Source organism: Pinus tabuliformis, chromosome 6 (genome assembly GCF_031772625.1).
Source record: "Pinus tabuliformis cultivar Carrire ecotype Pingquan chromosome 6, CPIR1, whole genome shotgun sequence".
Taxonomy (NCBI): Eukaryota; Viridiplantae; Streptophyta; class Pinopsida; order Pinales; family Pinaceae; genus Pinus; species Pinus tabuliformis.
The window spans coordinates 1,303,333,518-1,303,352,522 of record NC_142292.1 but is presented as its reverse complement, the minus strand read 5'-3'; positions in this window follow the sequence as shown (position 1 = coordinate 1,303,352,522).

The following is a 19,005-nucleotide window of genomic DNA, read 5'->3' as shown; positions in this document are numbered from 1 at the left end:
CTGTGGTGAATCAGAAGAGGACACCCCGTGTTGTCACTCACTGCATTATGAGTTTTCAGTTGTCCTAAGTGCCAAATAGCAGTGAAGTTCAAAGCCATATTTCAAACCTAAGAAGCTCTCAAAGCTAAATCAGTCCTTCTCCATTGGATAGTGCTTAGAATAAGCTTTCCAACGGTATATGGAAGTCCAAAAATGGGCTTTTGGATCAGAAGGTATGGCTTGTTGAAGTTCAGGGGTTTTGTTGCCTTTGAAATGAAGGAGAAAAGCATATCGGAGGTCCAAGAGCGCATCACAAATCGCAATCAGCGGTTGAAGGCCCATGACGCATAGTATATCGGTCAAAGTAGAGCTCCAATATCGCATATCGATGATCGACGTTGTCAAAGTATCAATCCTAACCAAATTGCGATCATCAATTGTCGATATCGCAAAATCGACGATCGAGGGTTTCAAGGTCCAGGCTTATCGATCATCGCAACCATGGAGCAACATGTAATAGACATTTTATAAAGATGCATATAGGGGAAGCCCATGATACTGTGGGCCCAAAGCGAGGGGGATAGGTGGCATAAGGCAAGTCACATGATTATGTGCGCGTTATGTATCAATCAAATGGTTGGGCGAAAAAGTTATTAAAGGTTTTTATGTGCTAAAGCCTTCGTGTTGGCCCTCCCTTATCCTCTTCCCACGTGGACCAAACCACGTCACATATCACAATCACAAGTTTTGGGAGGGTGCAACCAGAAGCAAAGATTAGAGATTCCTGATCCTCGAGCTTCAATATTGGAAATGGGTCCCAGGTGCATATGTAGTATGGTCCCATGTATTATGCGTTGGGACCTGTTACAATGCAATATATCAAAGAATCAACCCTCGTCCCAGCTAAAGGCTTTTAGCTCCAGAAGGCTTAGGCCTTGAGTCCCTAGGTTTCCACCATGTAGTTTTCACCTAAGCCCCCACGGCTAAGGCATAAGGGGCCAAAGGAAATCAACAATCGCAACTTTATGAATCCCATTTTGTTTAAAGTTCCTAAATGGCTTGAGTCCCAATACACTTGTATGATTTGTTCCGTGGGGCACGATTGGTTATGTTGGCTTAATCAAGATTGTAAGAAGGGACGAATGAGATGACAATTGTGTTCAGAGTCTGTTATGGCCATTACGCGTGTCACTCCCGGTTCCTGCAAAAGAAGAATTAAAGCGGTTAAGGCTGAAAGCGACAGGGAACCTGCCGAGAGAGTATGAGGCGTAATTTAGCAGAGACATGTTTGGACCAGAGGCCAACAAAGAAGAGTGGCATGGAGATATTTACAGGACCATCATTTTAGTTCATTTGTGAATTATGTTTTGCTATTTTTGATTGATATTGTTATGCTATTTTATTTCCAAGAAAGGTATATTTCTGTTGTAATAATTGGAGGCGATAGACCTAGCACACCGAGACAGCTAGTCATGTAGGCAGCTGGAAGTTTAGCCTGAGATATTTTGTAATTTTCCTATTCTCCCTCTCCTTATAAAAGGGAGGAAGAAACACTTAGAAAAGGTTCTGAATTCTGAAGAATAACACGTTATTTTTTAGACTATATCATTTCCAGATTTGCATCTTTCTGAATATTAATGAAATGGTGGTGATTCCAGCCTTCGAATACTACAGTATGTTACCCCTCTGTTAAATTCCATTATGTTTATTTTTCTCTCTGATTTCATGTAATTGTACCTGCCAGAAATGTTTCATATGTTCTTATAGATTCATTTGTGTTGATTGGTTAATGCACATGCCTGTATTCAGCTTTGATATTATATCTTTAAATTGCGTTTCATGAATCATTGCATCCAATTCTCCTTCATCCATTATGTCTACCTATAATTTAGATAAGTGTAGAACTCTTGACACTCCAAGCTCTATGTGATGAATGTAGAAATTTTGAAGTTTCAAGCTCTATATGATGAGTCATTTTATCTCACTTACTTCTTTCATTTCTCTGCTAAAGCTGATTAAACTGCAGGTCCTGAATTACTCAGCCTCCACTAGTTCATACATATATACCTGTGAGTTGTATATGTGAAAGAACACCAGAAATACATAGCTTATGTCCTTGGATGAAGGAACCAATCCATGCTGTTTATTGTATATTTGTATTTACATGTGTATAAAATGTATATAATGTCTCCAGTTTCTTGAAGATCATATGAGACACAGCAAATCTAGATGTTATTAGGCATTGGTCTTGTAAACAATCCTCCGAGGCGGTCTCTCGAAGTTAAAACACTCCACATATTTTTAAATCATGCTCTTTATGCATATAAGTATGTCAGGCGACATACGCTGGATCATTGGGCATCCAAGCTTCTCTGGTTTCTTGGACGAACATGTTTGTTTTCTGGAAATCTTCTTTCTCATGGCAGCGCAAGTCTTCCTCCATCATCATTCGATGTTGGATGGCTTTGCCAAAATATCTCTGTTGGACCGTGTGGATAGCTGGAAACAAAAGTGATTTTTAAAGCTGAAAAAGCAGATCCAATTAGAACAACCACCAAGGCGAAAGTTTTAATGTTTGATGCCATCACAAGTTGAGGCTCCAATGCCTCTGAATTGGATGACTTAACCACCATGGAAAAGCGTTGGCTACAATTGTGAAAACCTCATGATCATGCAACTTGCATCTTCATGTGCAAACCAATAAAAAGCTAGATCCCCACAATTCTTTTGACGCCATTGGAATTTAAAGACTGGTACAAGAGTAAAAATGTATATCCTCTCTTTTTTAATGGTGCCTCGAAAGATAATCCAGGGATGTCTGAAGTGGGAAGGATTATTCTATGCCCCGAAGAAAAAGTATAACTACAATTTCTATGGGGATTATGGGAAGCAACCAACAATCAGGCTGAAGTTGTGGAAAAAACTAGAATTGACAATCCAAAGAGGAATCAACAAATTGTTAGTGTTTGGGGACTCGATGATCGTTATTCGAGGTTCCCTGATTTATGAAGGACACCCACTAGATGCCCCTCCCGTGTTGCAAATGATGTTAATTCTGCTCCAGTAGTTTGAGATGGTTGAATTGTTTCATGAGCTAAGACATCTCAATCCGATAGCTGGTGCATCAGCAAATGCCAGAACTAGATTGGCCCAAGGGACCATTGCAATCAATCAAAATAACTCATTTAAATGTCCCATACCATGATGAATGATATAGTAAAAATGCTAATCCAGCTAGTCTATCTGTAGAGGGAGAATCCAACAAAATTGGCAATATTACATGGTCAAATTGAAGATCTTAGCGATTCTGTAAACAATGGTCGGGGCCTTCCTTAGACAAGGTGGATGCTAGTGCCGAGCCATCCAGGAAGCGTGTGGTTTGAAGCTATGGATGAGAACAACCACTATAAAAAAGGGATGACATATTTGAATATGACAATCACGTGGAAGGAGGTGGGACACCAATTTTTGTAATATGTTGTTCTATGTGTTGCAGATTTTTCTTGTTTTCAGGACTTTTTTTCGGGGTCTACAATAGGTTTATGTTTCAAACAACTGGTAAGCAGAGTCACGCTCTGAAGCTTATGGTTTTATGGGTAGTGGAATGTTGTCCCGTTTGATGGAATGTTGAATGCAATTTTCTTTTGGGATAGTTAAGCTAAATGTAAGGGCTTTGGCCTGATATCCATTTTTTGTTTAATAAATTATTTAACAAATAAAATAAATAATTTATATATTAAAATTAAAATAATTTAAAAAATTATTGATATATTTTTAAAGAAATTATAAAAAAAATTAAAAAAAAAATTCTAAAATTAAAATTTAAAAATATGGGAAAACTCTATTGGTGATTGCAATGTTTTGAATTATTTTGTAAATTGTGATATTCAAGGTTCAAATTCCCATTATATATATATATATCAAAAAATAAAAAAATAGCATTTAAAAAAAATTAAAAAAGACTTACCCTTTGCCCAACTCCCCCAAAACACAAAGCTTAGCGCATATATATATATATATATATATATATATATATATATATATATATTTATTTATTTTTTCTCAATTTTTTTAATTTGTTCTCATTTGTTAAATAGAGAATCCATACAGGTGAGAATGGTTTTAGATAGAGGAGGAATGACCTGTTGTAGAGTTTTGTGAACCCAACATTTCGGACTACAAAGTGACTTCATTTATTTAATTTGTAAGCTCAGTAGGACTACATCTTTATCATGTCCAATATATATCATTCTGATCAGGGTGGGGAATTGAACTAGTGACTTGACATCAAGGAGTGTCTTAAGAGAGCCCTGACCACCGTATATCCAAGACCCCAGGGACAAATATGTCTTATTTTTTAATATATATATATATATATATATATATATATATATATATATATATTTTAAATTTTTGGTTATTATTATATTTTTTAAATGTGGTTTTTAATTATTTATTTTTTCAAAATTTTAATATATCTTTATATATTTTGTAAGTTTGGCCATCCACATCTTCTTCATGTCCAATATATCACCTCGATCAGGGAAGGGAATTAAACTAGTGACTTCACATCAAGGAGTGTCTTAACAAACCACCCTATCACCGTCTATCCAAGACCCCATAAACTTTAATTTAGGTTTTTAAAATTCACTCCATTTCAGTGTTTTTTATTTAAATTTAGATTACAATTGACTATAAAATCACTTTATATTTTTATTTTAATAATTTTTGTTGAATTATCTTTTGGTCTTACAAACACATTTTTAAAAAATGATTTAATTTGTTTAAATTTTTATTTTATTATTTTGTGTTATATATTTTTTTTTAACTTTGGGGATGCTTATCATGATTTCTTTTTACCTTAATGATAATTTTCATGTTTTATTTATTTATTTTTACATAGACTTTTTAATTATCACTTCTTTATTTTTATTTATTTTTGGATAACTTTTAAAATTCACTACATTTTGTTTTTTTTTTTTTGGGTTTAAATTTATTTATAATCACCAATTTTTTTAATCATTTTTATTGAATTTTAAGATTTTTTTGGATTGGAAACCACTTTTTATTTTTTAATTACTTAATTTGTTTAAAAAAATAAAATAAAATTTTCACTTTTGTTGTTGTTGTTGTGTTACATCATTTTTTCAAATGATGAGTTTCATGATTTTGTGTAAATTAATGATAATTTTATAAGTCATAGTTAAAAAATATTGTAATTTTAGCATCCCATTCAAAATGAGCCAAATTGTCTTAGGCTAAGATACCAAAAGAGCTAATGGTTTTTACTTTTTATTTATTAAAATAAAATTACAATATAGCTGAAAATGGTTTGCTCTGCTGCGTATTTCTCTCGATAGCTAGGGTTTACCTAGCCACTTAGGAATCCATTGTTGTAGAGAGCCGCACTGAGGAAATTTTGTTGCAGGAGTTCATTGAGGTTTACGTAGTCGACTAAAACCTATGATAGTAGAAACCGTTAATGATTGGAGCTTGTGGAGGTTTACATTTGCAACATTTGTCTGGGATCCGTGACAGTAGAGTCATCACTAACAATGAATCTCTCCTCTCTAATTGTGGATCGCCGACCTCTTCCTGGTCGATCTAGGTTTAAGTAAAGCCGGGAATAAGGTTGGCATGGCCATGGGACTGAAACCCTAGATTTGTTCTTGAGATGGATGCTCTGGAGGGGGTTTCCTCCCCTTTGTAGGATGAAGCTATGACCTTCCATGCCCTAACAACTTCAATTTCCAAAAAGCTAAAATTGAAGGAAGTGTAAGCAAAATTTGTGAAGAAGGTAGAGACTACCCCGTCAGTGGCCCTTCTATCAGGGTTTCGAAGAACTACCTTGGTATTTTTAGATCAAGATTTAGTGGGGAAGTTTACAGGGATGTGGTTGTCCCCAGGATCCATGGAGTTATGGCTGGAGAAAACTTGGAAGCCATTAATAAAATGAAATATTGGATTGTATGCTTGCAAGGATGGGTTCTTTGCCTTCCTGTTTGAATTTAAGGAAGATAGAAATGTAATTTTCGAAATGGACCATATTTATTTGGGGCGAGAGGTTGAACAAATGGTCACTGGACTTTGATCCAGATGAAGACATGCCAAATGCAGTCCATGTCTGGGTCAAGCTTCCTCAACTTCCACTTTCATGTTAGAGTGACATTTGTTTGCATATAATCGGAAATGGATTGGGGAAATATTTGGACAGGGTTGAACCTAAAGGATTCTAGTTTGCATGTGAACAAATTTGTGTTAAATTTTATCTGGAGAAGGGGTTGCCCTCAGAAATAAATCTCATGTAGGGTGACTGGTCTCATTGTCAAATTCTTAACTAGAACAATTACCCTTCAAACACATATTTTTCCATGAATATGGCCATTTAGAAACATAATGTAAGAAGTCACATGCAAGAAAAGGGGAAGACTCGATAAGAGGTCAAGAAGAACAATGGAAAACAAAAACAAAGGGTGGGAAAAAAGAAAAAATGATAACAACCAAACTGTAATCCACATTTGGCAGAATCGCAACCTCAACCTCACGCAATCCTTTTGAGGAGCTGTAGACTCAAGAAGAAAATAGAAAGAAAAGGAATCTAGAAGAAGAAGAAGTCCCAAACCCTGATATAGAAGAAGGGGAAATAAAAAATTTAGAGAATGAAGCGGAAATGGAGATCCTACAACCTGAAGAAGAAATTAGATTAGAAGCATCGCAGTACAATAAGCGAAAAGAGGTTTCAGAGGAGGAAGAAGTATCCTTAGAAGCAGAGGAGGAGGAAACCCATAAAAAAGAACCTACCGAAGAAATGAATTCAAAGGCAAAGGAGAAACCCCTATCTAGGGATGAAAACAACAATCAATACTCACCTGTTTCAGAACAAGTTGACAACTCCATAAGGAACACATAGCAACAAAGGGGAAGAACACCAAAGGAATCATGGGTAGACATCGGTAAAGTATTGACTAGATAGGTAAGAAAAAAATGATGATGAATTTGGGAGATGAAAAAAGCATCCAAGAAACGAGAAGTTCCAAAAGAGGACAAAGGATATACTATAAGAAGGAAATCAGAGAGGAAGAAGCAGAGTTAAGAAAAAAAACTCAGAAGTCAATCTCAAATTGATGACATCTTTCAATTATTCCAAGGTAAACCCGCTTGGTAATTAAATCAAATAGTGAAAATGGAATGTAAATGCATTTTGATCTTGTGTGTTCTAGATAATTTTTAGTTGGAACGAGGCTGAAATTTTTGTAACATGGGATAATTTTTTGAGAGACTAGATTGAGCCTCTATGATCAACCCAACAAGGATTACTAGTAATTTTGAAGAAATGTAACAGTTCTAGTCCGGAAACCAATTTTTTTTGTTTTATAATAAAATTCTCATAACCGTTTCTTTGAAAAAAAAAGGATGCCAAAAGAGCTATACTTTTAGCCTTTTAAAAAAATCGCACTTGGTAAAATTATTTGTTGATTTAGGTGTTTATTTTTAAGGTTTTTTTAGGTATGATATTTGATTTATAATGACCTGGTTGAAAAATGTTGAAATTTTAAGGTTTTTTGTACTCATGATATTTGGTTTTAATTCCATGGCTGAAAAATGTTATAATTGTAAGGTTATTTAGAGTCATGCTATTCGATATTTAATGCCATGGTTGTAAAATGTTGGAATTTTAACCCTAAAAAAATAGCGTGATGCAACATCACCACTTTTCGATGTCAAGGTGTTTTTTCGTATTTTTTGCGCAAAACTAGAGGTTTTTTGGGGTGGAGTTCTCATTGTGAGGTCACAATTTTCGTTAAGTTGGTAACTTTGATGTGTGGAAATATCAAAGCAAGATGAAGTGATTTAATTTTTAAGTTGATCGATGTAGCAAAGAAATTGGAGGGGCCCAAATTAATAACAAATTCTATGTTGCTAAATCGAGAACACATCCAGGAGTGTATGGATGTAGTAAGGGTTACATGGGGAAATGAATTCAACTAACTTGTTGATTTTTGCAAAGAACAAATTGAAAAGTGGTTAATTCATTTTGTCAACAAAAATGAAGACCAATCTAACATAGTACACCAAGTTTATTATGATTTGAATAATACTGGAGACGTGTTACTTGAAGTTCACTTGAATTTCAGGTGAAACAAGAAGTGAGTGTTGAATATTTATGGAATACATTAAACAATGGATCAAAGATACATTGGAAAAAGTAATGACTTCAAGATAACTATCAACCAGTTCCGACAGTTAGGTTTTTAGCTCACATCCAACATTTTAAATTTGGAGATGCCTTCAAAATGAGAGAGTTCTTTCTAGCACTATACGTAAATTCTCTAATTTGGTCCCCTACTGTTCTTCTTCCCACTTAGTAATCATTGAAACTTCTCAATTGTGGAGTTTCTAAGTATCAAGATCAATTCCTAATTGTTGTTTCTTTTCTCTTCCATGTATTTTCCTTACTATATGGTTCATGAGAGTCCAATCCTTGTCCTCAAATGGACAAATGCATTTTAAATTTCTTAGAAATTACAGATTTTCATTAAATACTTATATATTTTTTCAAGCTTTTGCAATGAACTATCATGAGTTCATGTCTAGTGTACCTTTGGACTTTGAGTTTAAAATTGGAGATTTCAAAGGTGTATCCCAATGAGTTTCAATGCAACTATATTTTAAAGTTCTTTGCAAATGCATTCCATGATTATCTTGTCTATCCAAATGTGTGATTCTTTACTTATAATTGTGTTGGAAACTCGTAATTGATGGTTTTACTTATCTTTGTATTGATGTATATCATATTATTGTGAATATCTAAGACCTGATCCTATCTCGAGCCCTTTCTTTTTTTATTTTTCCTTATTGATAATTCATTGTCAAAGACTAGTGCCATCTCTACAAAAATGTGGGGGGGAAATTATCCCTTCAAATGTTATCGTTGAGATTTGGCCAGTCCCAATAATCAACTATAATCTTGAGAATGAGTTACTCTACAAGTTGGATAAACTTTATATTCCTAAAAGTGAGTGACTGCAACTTATCAGAGAGGCTCATACCTCCAATGTTGTAGTAATTTTTTTTTTGGTTGGGAAGATCGTTGCCAACTTACGAAGATATGTGTACTAGCCTATAATGTAAGAAAATCTAGCATATTATATTAGAGAATGTATTCTTTGTTGTACGAGCAATATGAATAATAAGAAGCAAGGTTTATGCTATCTCTTACATGTACATCAAAGTTACCAATTACGAGAATTGTGACCTCAAAATGAGAACTCTAGCCTTGAAAATCCATATTTTTGGGTAAAAACATGAACAAATATTTATAAGTCTCAAATCTAAAATATTTAGAAGTCAAAAAGAGGTGCTACTAGTTGCACATTTTTTTTAGGGTTAAAATTGCAACGTTTTTTAATCATGTAATTAAAAACAAATATCATGATTATGAAAACTCTTATAATTTCAATATTTTTCAAGAGTGGTATTAAAAACCAAATATTATGATCACAAGAAATTCTAAAAAATAACACATCAATTAGAGAGTGGTTTTACCAATAGCAATTTTTTTTTCCTCTAAAAGATGAAATTATCATTCACTTGAAATATTAGTCTAATACAACTTATATCATTGCACCTAAAACTGAAAAGTAAACCATTAAATTAAAGCGTACTACTAGTAGTATAAAATCAATAACACACCCATTTTAACAAGGCATTAAAATTATAATTTTTTTATGCCGATAGACATGTCTGCTTCAGAATAGGTATTCTGGGCATGCCTATTTCAAAATAGGTCTTCCATAATTTTAATTTAATTATCATTAATTATTAGGTGATGGTAGAGATTTAACCTCCATGAAATATACTAGAATATTCATATTAGTATTCACATATCAAGGGTTATGATTTATCTCCAAGTTAGTTATGCTCTTTTAATAATTAATCTCAAACTAATTAATTAATGAAAATGTCATATCAACACATCATATTGGGTATGTGTTATTGATAAGCCATGGTATCGTAACAAAATGTATTTAGAAGTTAAAAATTTCCATGGTAAAATGAGGTGAATTCCAATGGTTAAGAATATTGTTTAACTCATATATTAATTCTTTTAATAATAATAATAATAATAAAGTTATAATTATTATTATTATTATTATTCTGAGAAATGTGAGATGTATCATGGGGTAAGTGTTTTAATGCTTATCGTGAATTGATGCCCGCCTATCGACATTTACCAACCATTTAATTTATGTGGTTGTGTTAGTTTTAAGTATGATCTAGAAAATCATCATTAGTATAAACGAGATCATTAAAAAACATCCATTTCTTTTACGCGTTCTCTACCGAGGCAACCAATTTGCCTGAATGACCAAAATTCACTAGAATCCAACCAAATTTTCCTCAAAAAATATGATAGTAGGAGTGTGTGAATCTTGTTTTTGATGATGGAAATTGATTCAACACCATCAAAAACCCCCGGGGAACTCAAAATATTGAAACTTGACAGCTGTAACCCAGGTTTCCCAAAATTTCTGCCAGATTTTATGAAAATCTCACCAAAATTTCCATTGTTTTTCGGGAAAATTTGAAGCTTCATTAGACTACACAATTCTTTTAAACAAATTACAACACAACAAATATTTTTTAATTTGTTTTTAATTAAAAAAAAAAGCAAAATTAAAAAAAAATTAAAAAAATAAATCAAATTAATTTAAAAAAAAAAACCAAAAAATAAGAGGATAAAGACACAAATTTTTAGGACTTTTACAACAATTAATTTTTTTTTTAAACATTAAAATAAATCAAAATTAAAAAAAATATAATAGCTATAAAATTTATTCCTTGATCAAGGTGTATAAAACAAAGCCAATAGATGGGGGGAAATTGCCACCCCATTGCCTCTCCTCGAATTAAAGATAGGGGATGGCATGGCTATCCCACCCCATGCACTCACACATGCCAACTGACTTCACATTCCCCTACATGAATACGGTAACCCTCACTTCCATCAGGTGTTCTTGTATCCCCCACTGTTGCTCCATGTTTTTGTGTAGTTATAGTGGTGTTTCCTAGTGGCAGGAGGGATATTTCCTCCACAACATTGACTTTTTGAATGTTTTGGTTTATGAAGGTCCTGACCCTCCTAACTTGGAACCTCACTGCACACCTCCTATGATAATGTTGTGAGATTGGAACCAAAAAGTGATTGTAGCAGTGGCTAGCTTTGGAACTCACGATGTGTAGAGGAGCAAAACAATTCAATTGTGTTATTCCAACACCTAGTGGGCTACCAACATAGGGGTAATTCCCCTTATGTCTAGTCTTAGAAAATTATTCATCTTGATTTTATTTACATGGTGGAATTCGATCTATGGTTTCTAGGGCGTCTTAGTGGCGTTGACTTTCATTGGAGTGTCTTGGGTTATTTGGTTTTCCGCCCCTTCCCGGAGCTACCCTATGAAAATTCCCTCTTCGTCACTGTTAACTCACTCGGTCCCTTAATGAACCTGGAAGGAGGGAGTGAAGATCGTTGTGGTGTTTTCCTGGTTGCATTTGATTTGGTTTATTGGTCTATGCCTCATATGGGGATTCTTTATCCTAGTGCCTTTCTTTCCTTTAAGCATTATGCTCTCTGCCAGTGCATGCACTCTCGCCGAGGACCTAGAGGTCATGGCGCTTCAGGCAGACCTCATGATCAAACACAATCTTAGACAAACTATCCTCCACTTGTCCACTCTACCAGAATTCCAAGAGGAAATCGAATTGTTAGAAGCCTTAACCACTAATGATCACTAGGTATATTTTGATTCCAAGATTCAAACAAAAGTAGCCAACTTGGTTTTGGAGACATCATAGCCAATATCTCAATTCTATCGCTCTCCATTGGAAAATAAAGAACCTCCTAGGAAGGGTGCTCAAAGAAAAGTAAGAGGATCACAATGCCTCAATGAAATTCAAACAGTCTAATGCCACCAACGTTCTTGCTTGGTCAGTCTCGACACCCGCTTGGCACATATTTAAGGTCACCTACAATGTGGTCTCAAACATGCAGCATTGGCAAGCACAAGTGCCCAAGATCCGACCCCAGTAACATCCTTTGACATTTGATACTTGTCGAGTCCTTTTGGCTGATTTTTTGGTTTAAGTGAATTAGTTTCTTTCTAGTAAATCTATGGCTAGTAATCACTAGCGAATGAAATACTGTAACTCGATTATTGTCTCTGTTAGTGACTTAACAATAGATTTGTTAGAGAATTTTGATGGTTTTGGATGGTAGACAACAACCTAAGCTTTGTAGGTCTAATTTCTCTTCTAACATATAATAATGGTGAATAAAATAAATAGTAAACTTTAATAATGGTGAGTAAAATAAATAGTAAACTTTATTTTTTATATGATAGTAATTTTGAATTAATTAACAAAAAAGATAATTTTTTTTAATATTAAAATAAAGACCAATTATAATATATATATATATAAACAATTAAAAAAATAAAAAGTTAATATTAAAAAAAACATCACCTCCCATCTATTTTTTTATTATTTTTTTTTGTTATTTGCTTATTTAAACTTTTAATAATTTTTAATTAATAATTTTATGTTTCTTAAAATTTTGATTTTATTCTTGAAATCATAAAATCATTATTTCTTTATTTTATGTTTTAGGAAAACTAGTTTATTATTTTTCTATTTATAAAGTGATATGGAATTTATGAACTTATGGAAACTAAACATGTTTTTCAAAATATAAGATGAAAACTATGTATGTTTTTTTTTCATTTGAGAGTTAATATGTAACATTTGATTGAAAAAATAATAATAATTAAAAAAGTATTTTAATGTTTAATATAATTAAAGTATTGTAATATTTATGATAAAGATGATCTTTAATGTATATGTTATCGTAATTAGTTAAGAAAAATAAGAGATCATTTAAATTATAATTATATATATAAAGAGAAGGGGTTTATCTGTATATGAGTTAAATGAATGTATAGAGGATTTATCAATATATAGGTTATATAATGAGTATATAGAGAATAACAAAATAAGAGTATAGTGCTACAAAGAGAAACCCATTCATTCACTTTATGATAGATAATAAACCCCATATAAACGAAGTTGAGTAATACCTCTTTCCAAGGCTAATTACAAAGTGAGTTTTAGTGCCATGAACTCACTTAATTTGTTAATTGTTTTCCCAAATCTTATGGAGAAAGAAAAGCAATATCAATTGGGCAATATAGATTATACCACCTGTTCTTCCTAGTGGGGTCCTCTTGGGCTACCTCATCAAAATAATCCCAAGGAATATCATTGAGAATTTAAGTTTCTTGGAAAATGTTGATATGCTTCACTTGAATGCTGTGTGGATAACATGATAAGATGGGTAAGCTTTGAATAGAACAATGATAAGGAAATGGTACCTTGTCTCCAAAAAGAGCATGATTCCCAACAATCCAGAAAACCCTAATAAATAGCTAGGGGAGGACTTTATCTTTCATTTATGTTGATTGCTAAACTAGTTTTTCAAACCTTCACCTATAATTTCACTTTTCGATACAAAAGGGGGCCTGTAATCCTTTGTATTTCCAACCAAACCTCTGGTGAGAATATATAGCCTAGGATAAGATGATTACCGATATCTAAATCTTGTTTGTCAAGGAAACATCTCCAAGATTCTTGAAAGATTTTTTTTTTTTTTTTGGTAGTTTGTCACAAATGAGAGCCTTATTATGCAATAGTAGCTACATCAAAAAATTTGCTTTGGTTATGCATTTTAGTTTCCAAAGTTTTTTTCCACCATCGTGGATGATCCACTCTCATTTCCTAGGCAAATGCTAAGTATCCAAGCCTTGGTACGTAACCACTAGAAGGATTGAGGAACTTGAGTAGTTGATTTTCCCGATCTAAGAGAATATATAGTCACCCTCAATTCCTTGTTCCCCTTAACATAGCCCCATAGTCCCTTCTTATGATTTAATTTACTGGATAGAATCCAACTTGTCCAAGGATCTTTCCCTATAAAAATTTAAACCATATTATCTTTTCTCCAAATAAAAATGACATATTAATTAAAAAAACATTTCTTAACTTTACAAATTATAAATTGGGATGACACTATTCTTTATAAACTTCCTTACCCGCTTTCCTCTGCACATTTAAAAATTATTCCACTCAATTCCAAATTTACATTTTAGTAGGTGTGACTAAGCTCATGTGATGTTTGTTTGAAATTTTATTCTCATTAACATTCAACCAAGGTTGTCTCCCAAAAGCTTTATTTGAAACACCAATACCCAATATTTAACATATTAATATTGATTGTGCCCAGAGGCACTCTACAACCTAGTATAGGGTATATGTGTAGGTGTAAATGTTTAACATTTATACATGGGCTCAATTAAAAATAAAATTAAAAGTTAAAAGTAATATAGAATCGACTATGGTGAAGATATTGTAGTGTAAGCATTCAAATTTTGGCTCAATTAATAATAAAATGTTAAAAATGTAAAAAATAATAAAATTCAATTTGTTATATTGTAATTTTGTTTTGTAGGGCACCTTAGCCCCTCCAACTCAAGTTAGAAATTATGCTATGGATAAAATCGTATAAATAATTTTAAGTTACATTGGTCAATGCTAAATTAATAATGATTGATAGACAAATCATCTTATAGTCTTGCTTTAGTAGTAACTAATAAATTGAGATGTTAAGTGGATAAATAGATTGCTTGCTCCAACAGAAGAACTTGCATAAAATTTGATGGGTAGTAACCACTAGTAAGTCTACACATTTACAATTTCACTCCACATAATGGTTGAAGAAAACAATCGATTTTCCTATTGACCAATAATAGTTTAACGTTGACCATGACAACTTCTAATGTTTAACTTTAAAAATCATTAAAGTATTTTTTTATATTAAAAATAATAATTTGTTACCATGTGATTGACTTAAAAGTTTGGGTGTCTTATTTCAAATTTTTTTACATGTGTCCCATGTCACCCATGAAATTTGGTCACCCTGACAATTTGCCAATTTTCAAGGGGATCATGGTTGACATCTTGTAATTAAAATAAAACAAATCAATAATTCAAACCAATTTTTATTAATTAACTCTTTGTATTGACTAATTGTAAATACAAACATAACATAACATTAATATGGTTGTGTTGAGTTAACATATCTTTATTATTTAGAAATCTACATGTTAAAGAATCAAATAAAGAAAATATCCTAATTAGAAAAAAATATATTATTTATTTAAATCAAATTAGTGGATATTATTTTGATTAAAGTTAATTTAGAGAAAGATATATATATATATAAAAAAATTGTAATTATAAACAAATAAAATAATGACCATATAAGTTCAAATAATGATACATTTTTAAAGTAACTAAATAGATGAAGCTATAGATGATTATATGAAAATGTATAGTAATACATTTTAAGAACCATGAATTTTTTTTATTTAATGTAAATAACTAATTGTAAATACCAACATAACATAACGTTAATAAAGTTAAAAACTCTCATATTTCACCAATTTTCACGGGGATCATGGTCGGCTCTTGTAATCCACATAAAACAAATCAATAATTCAAACTAATTTTTATTAATTATCTTAATTAACTCTTTGTATTTACTAATTCTAAATATGAACATAACATAATGCTAATATGGTTGTGTTGAGTTAACATATCTTTATTATTTAGAAATCTATATGTTAAAAATCATATAAAGAAAATATCTTAATAAAAAAAAAATATTATTTATTTAAATAAAATTAGTTGATATTAATTTTGATTAAAGTTAAATTCGAGAAAGATATAATGAGATTTTTATTTTTGTAATTATAAACTCACATCTTGTAACCAAAGTAAAACAAATCAATAATTCAAACTAATTTTTATTAATCAGCTCTTTGTATTGACTAATTGTAAATATGAACATAACATAATGTTAATATGGTTATATTTAGTTCACAAGATTTGAAAAACTAAACATTAATTATCTTAATAGTTATTAGTTATAAAGCCATATGTAAATGAAACAAATTTAACAAAGTTAGGAAATAAGAGCTTAAGAGATAGTAATTATATGCAAATAAAACTATTTTAACAAGATTTTTTTTAACAAGAAATATTACTATATATGTATCAATCCGCGTCCGGTTGCGACAAAAATAACAAGAGATTTACAATTCAGCTACATTGCCATTGATGGGCATCATAAGCTGCAAACTGACTATCCAAGCCCATTTTTCTTTCAAAATTACAAAAAACAACTGTGCAACTACATAATTACTAGTGTAAACCTTACAAAATTACTATAATAACAAAATACATTTAAAATTCGACATTAAACAGACATATTTTGTAGACTACTCCTTAGGGTCAACTGGAATGTTGAGATCGAAGCCAGTGGTTTCTTCTGTTGGTTGGTAGTTCTACATGACCAACTGAAATTGGAGGTCTTTGATCTTGCTTCTTAGTGCATCTACTTCGTCCTCCAATTGTATGATTTTGTTGCTCTTCTCAACATTCAACTCCTGCATTTTGCAAGCCTCTGCTCTCTAATGCTAAAGACTCTTCTTAAGCTCTTCCATATTTGCACGTAGTTCAGAATGCTCCCTATTGCAAGAGCCACAACAAGGGGGGGGGTGCGGAGAGGTCAAAGGTGGACACTTTTCCCACTTAATTTTGGAACGACCAGCTAACTTGCCCGAGCGTGAGCAACGACATCCCCAGGAGCCAGCTTCCATGACGCTAAAAGACAAAATGTGTTCAGAGATAATTGACGTAGTGAGACTTGAAGACCTTTCCCGAGAGACAATTGACGCTGAGGGGCAGGAAACCCGACGAAACCCCAAATTATCAAATAGTGGAAGAACCTTTCACCGTGGGGCTCAACTATATAATCATATTAATTATGCTCTCCCTACCCAACCTGAGTTACTAGAAATAAACCTTCACCAGACTACGGGAAAATGCTTCCCCCAATGACCAAGATCATCCACTGACGACCCAAAATCTTCCAAAGAATCCTATCTCCTACAACCCTTTACACAGAGTCAAACACCTTTCTATCATAGAGGATTGGACAACTATTCAATAATTAATAGAGATGTCTGAACTTAAAACTCGTGTGGTTGTGAAAGGTGACAAGCTTACCTCCGGTATCCCACTGCGCTGCCATGGTTGCCTTGGTACCTAAAACAACCTTCACCTCAAGCATCTGGACCTTCAGACGAGTGAATCATTTGATCCATACGAGGGAAATTAAATGCGGCTCTCTCTCTGAGGGGTTTGGCATTGAAGTTGCTTGATTATTCTTGCTCCAGACCTAGATATGAGGAACAGAATGCGACGTTCCCACACTTAATATGTCCTCCATTCCAAGTGCCCTTACCTACTTAGGATTGTTGCCTCGTGTCGAGAGATGAGGTGGGAAATTACATAGTTGATCCTAGATGGGAGGGAGAGGGGGCACAAACAAATAGGGAGGATGAGATGGAGGCAGGGAGGTTGATGTGGATGTGGGGGTGGAGGGGGAGGGTGATGAGGAGGTGGAAGGGGAGGTTGGGAGAGAGAGTCCGGAGGGGGGGTGTGAACAGAGGGTGATGTGGTGAGGCAGGGGGGAGCAGAGGGTGATGTGGGGGGGGGAGGGGGAGGATGAGATGGAGGTGGGGAGGCTGATGTGGATGTGGGGGTGGAGGGGGAGTATGATGAGGAGGTGGGAGGGGAGGTTGGGAGAGAGAGTCCGGAGGGGGGGTGTGAGCAGAGGGTGATGTGGTGGGGCAGGGGGGAGCAGAGGGTGATGTGTGTGGGGGGGGGGGGGGGGGGGGGGGGTAGTGGGGGCGGGGGAGATGATAATATGGGGAGGGAGTGTGGATTTGCCTGAGGGGAGGGAGGGAGATAATTTAGGAGTTGAACATTCCTTTATAACCTTGTTTTTCAACTTTTGGACAAGATCCTTGTTGGAGGGGAGGAATTTTATCAACCAATTTGAGGTTTTCATTCAAAGGCTTAAGGGGTGGGAATATAACCTTCAATTTTTTTTACCCTATTACAAGATTCTTTCATTTGGAAAGCGATATTGGCTTGAATATCCGCTTCCTTATTTAGGCCTCTTAAGATGTGGAAAAATTGCAGTTTCCCCAATAGAGATAGCATGCCAAGTGCTTTCTTAAGGATCTGATTAAGCTTGTTATTCTGGCTTGAAGACTTAGAGCTCATGTGTTTTATGACCAAGAGTGAATCACCCAAGATGTTCATTTCCTTAATTCCCTTTTGATGAGCTATATTGAGACCAAGATATAATCCATAAGCTTCTACTTGGTTGTTGGTCTTCTTTCCCAAGCCCCAGGCATGTCGATCAACAATTATTTGTTCGGGATAAATGAGAATCCCTCCCCCTCCTGCCACCCCAATTATTTTAACAAAATTAGGAAAGAAATGCTCACATGATTCTAAAAACTAAAAACTAAAAACTAAATAATAACATAATTGCTATATAAGTTCAACTAATGATACATGTTTAAAGTAAATAAACACACGAAGTTAACTCTCTAACTTTTTGTATTGACTAATTGTAAATATGAACATAACATAACATTAATATGGTTGTGTTGAGTTAACATATATTTATTATTTAGAAATCTACATGTTAAAGAATCAAATAAAGAAAATATCTTAATTAAAAAATATTTGTGCAACTTCCATCACTATCATTACTCTAATGATTCTTTCTACCCGTTTCCATCACTATCATTACTCTAATGATTCTTTCTACCCAGTTCTTCTCAACCGTCAACCAGCTCTAGAAGGTAATGAATTAAGAGAACCACATGACCATAAGACAATACTCGAAGAGGAACTTAAATAAACCAATTCATTAATTTATACGAAACTTACTAATTCTTCTTTTCCTAGTGTAGAGGGAATGCAAGCCAATAAGGGATGAAAATTATCTACGAAGTCTCAAGTAGTAAAATAATGATGCGGAGTCTATAAATT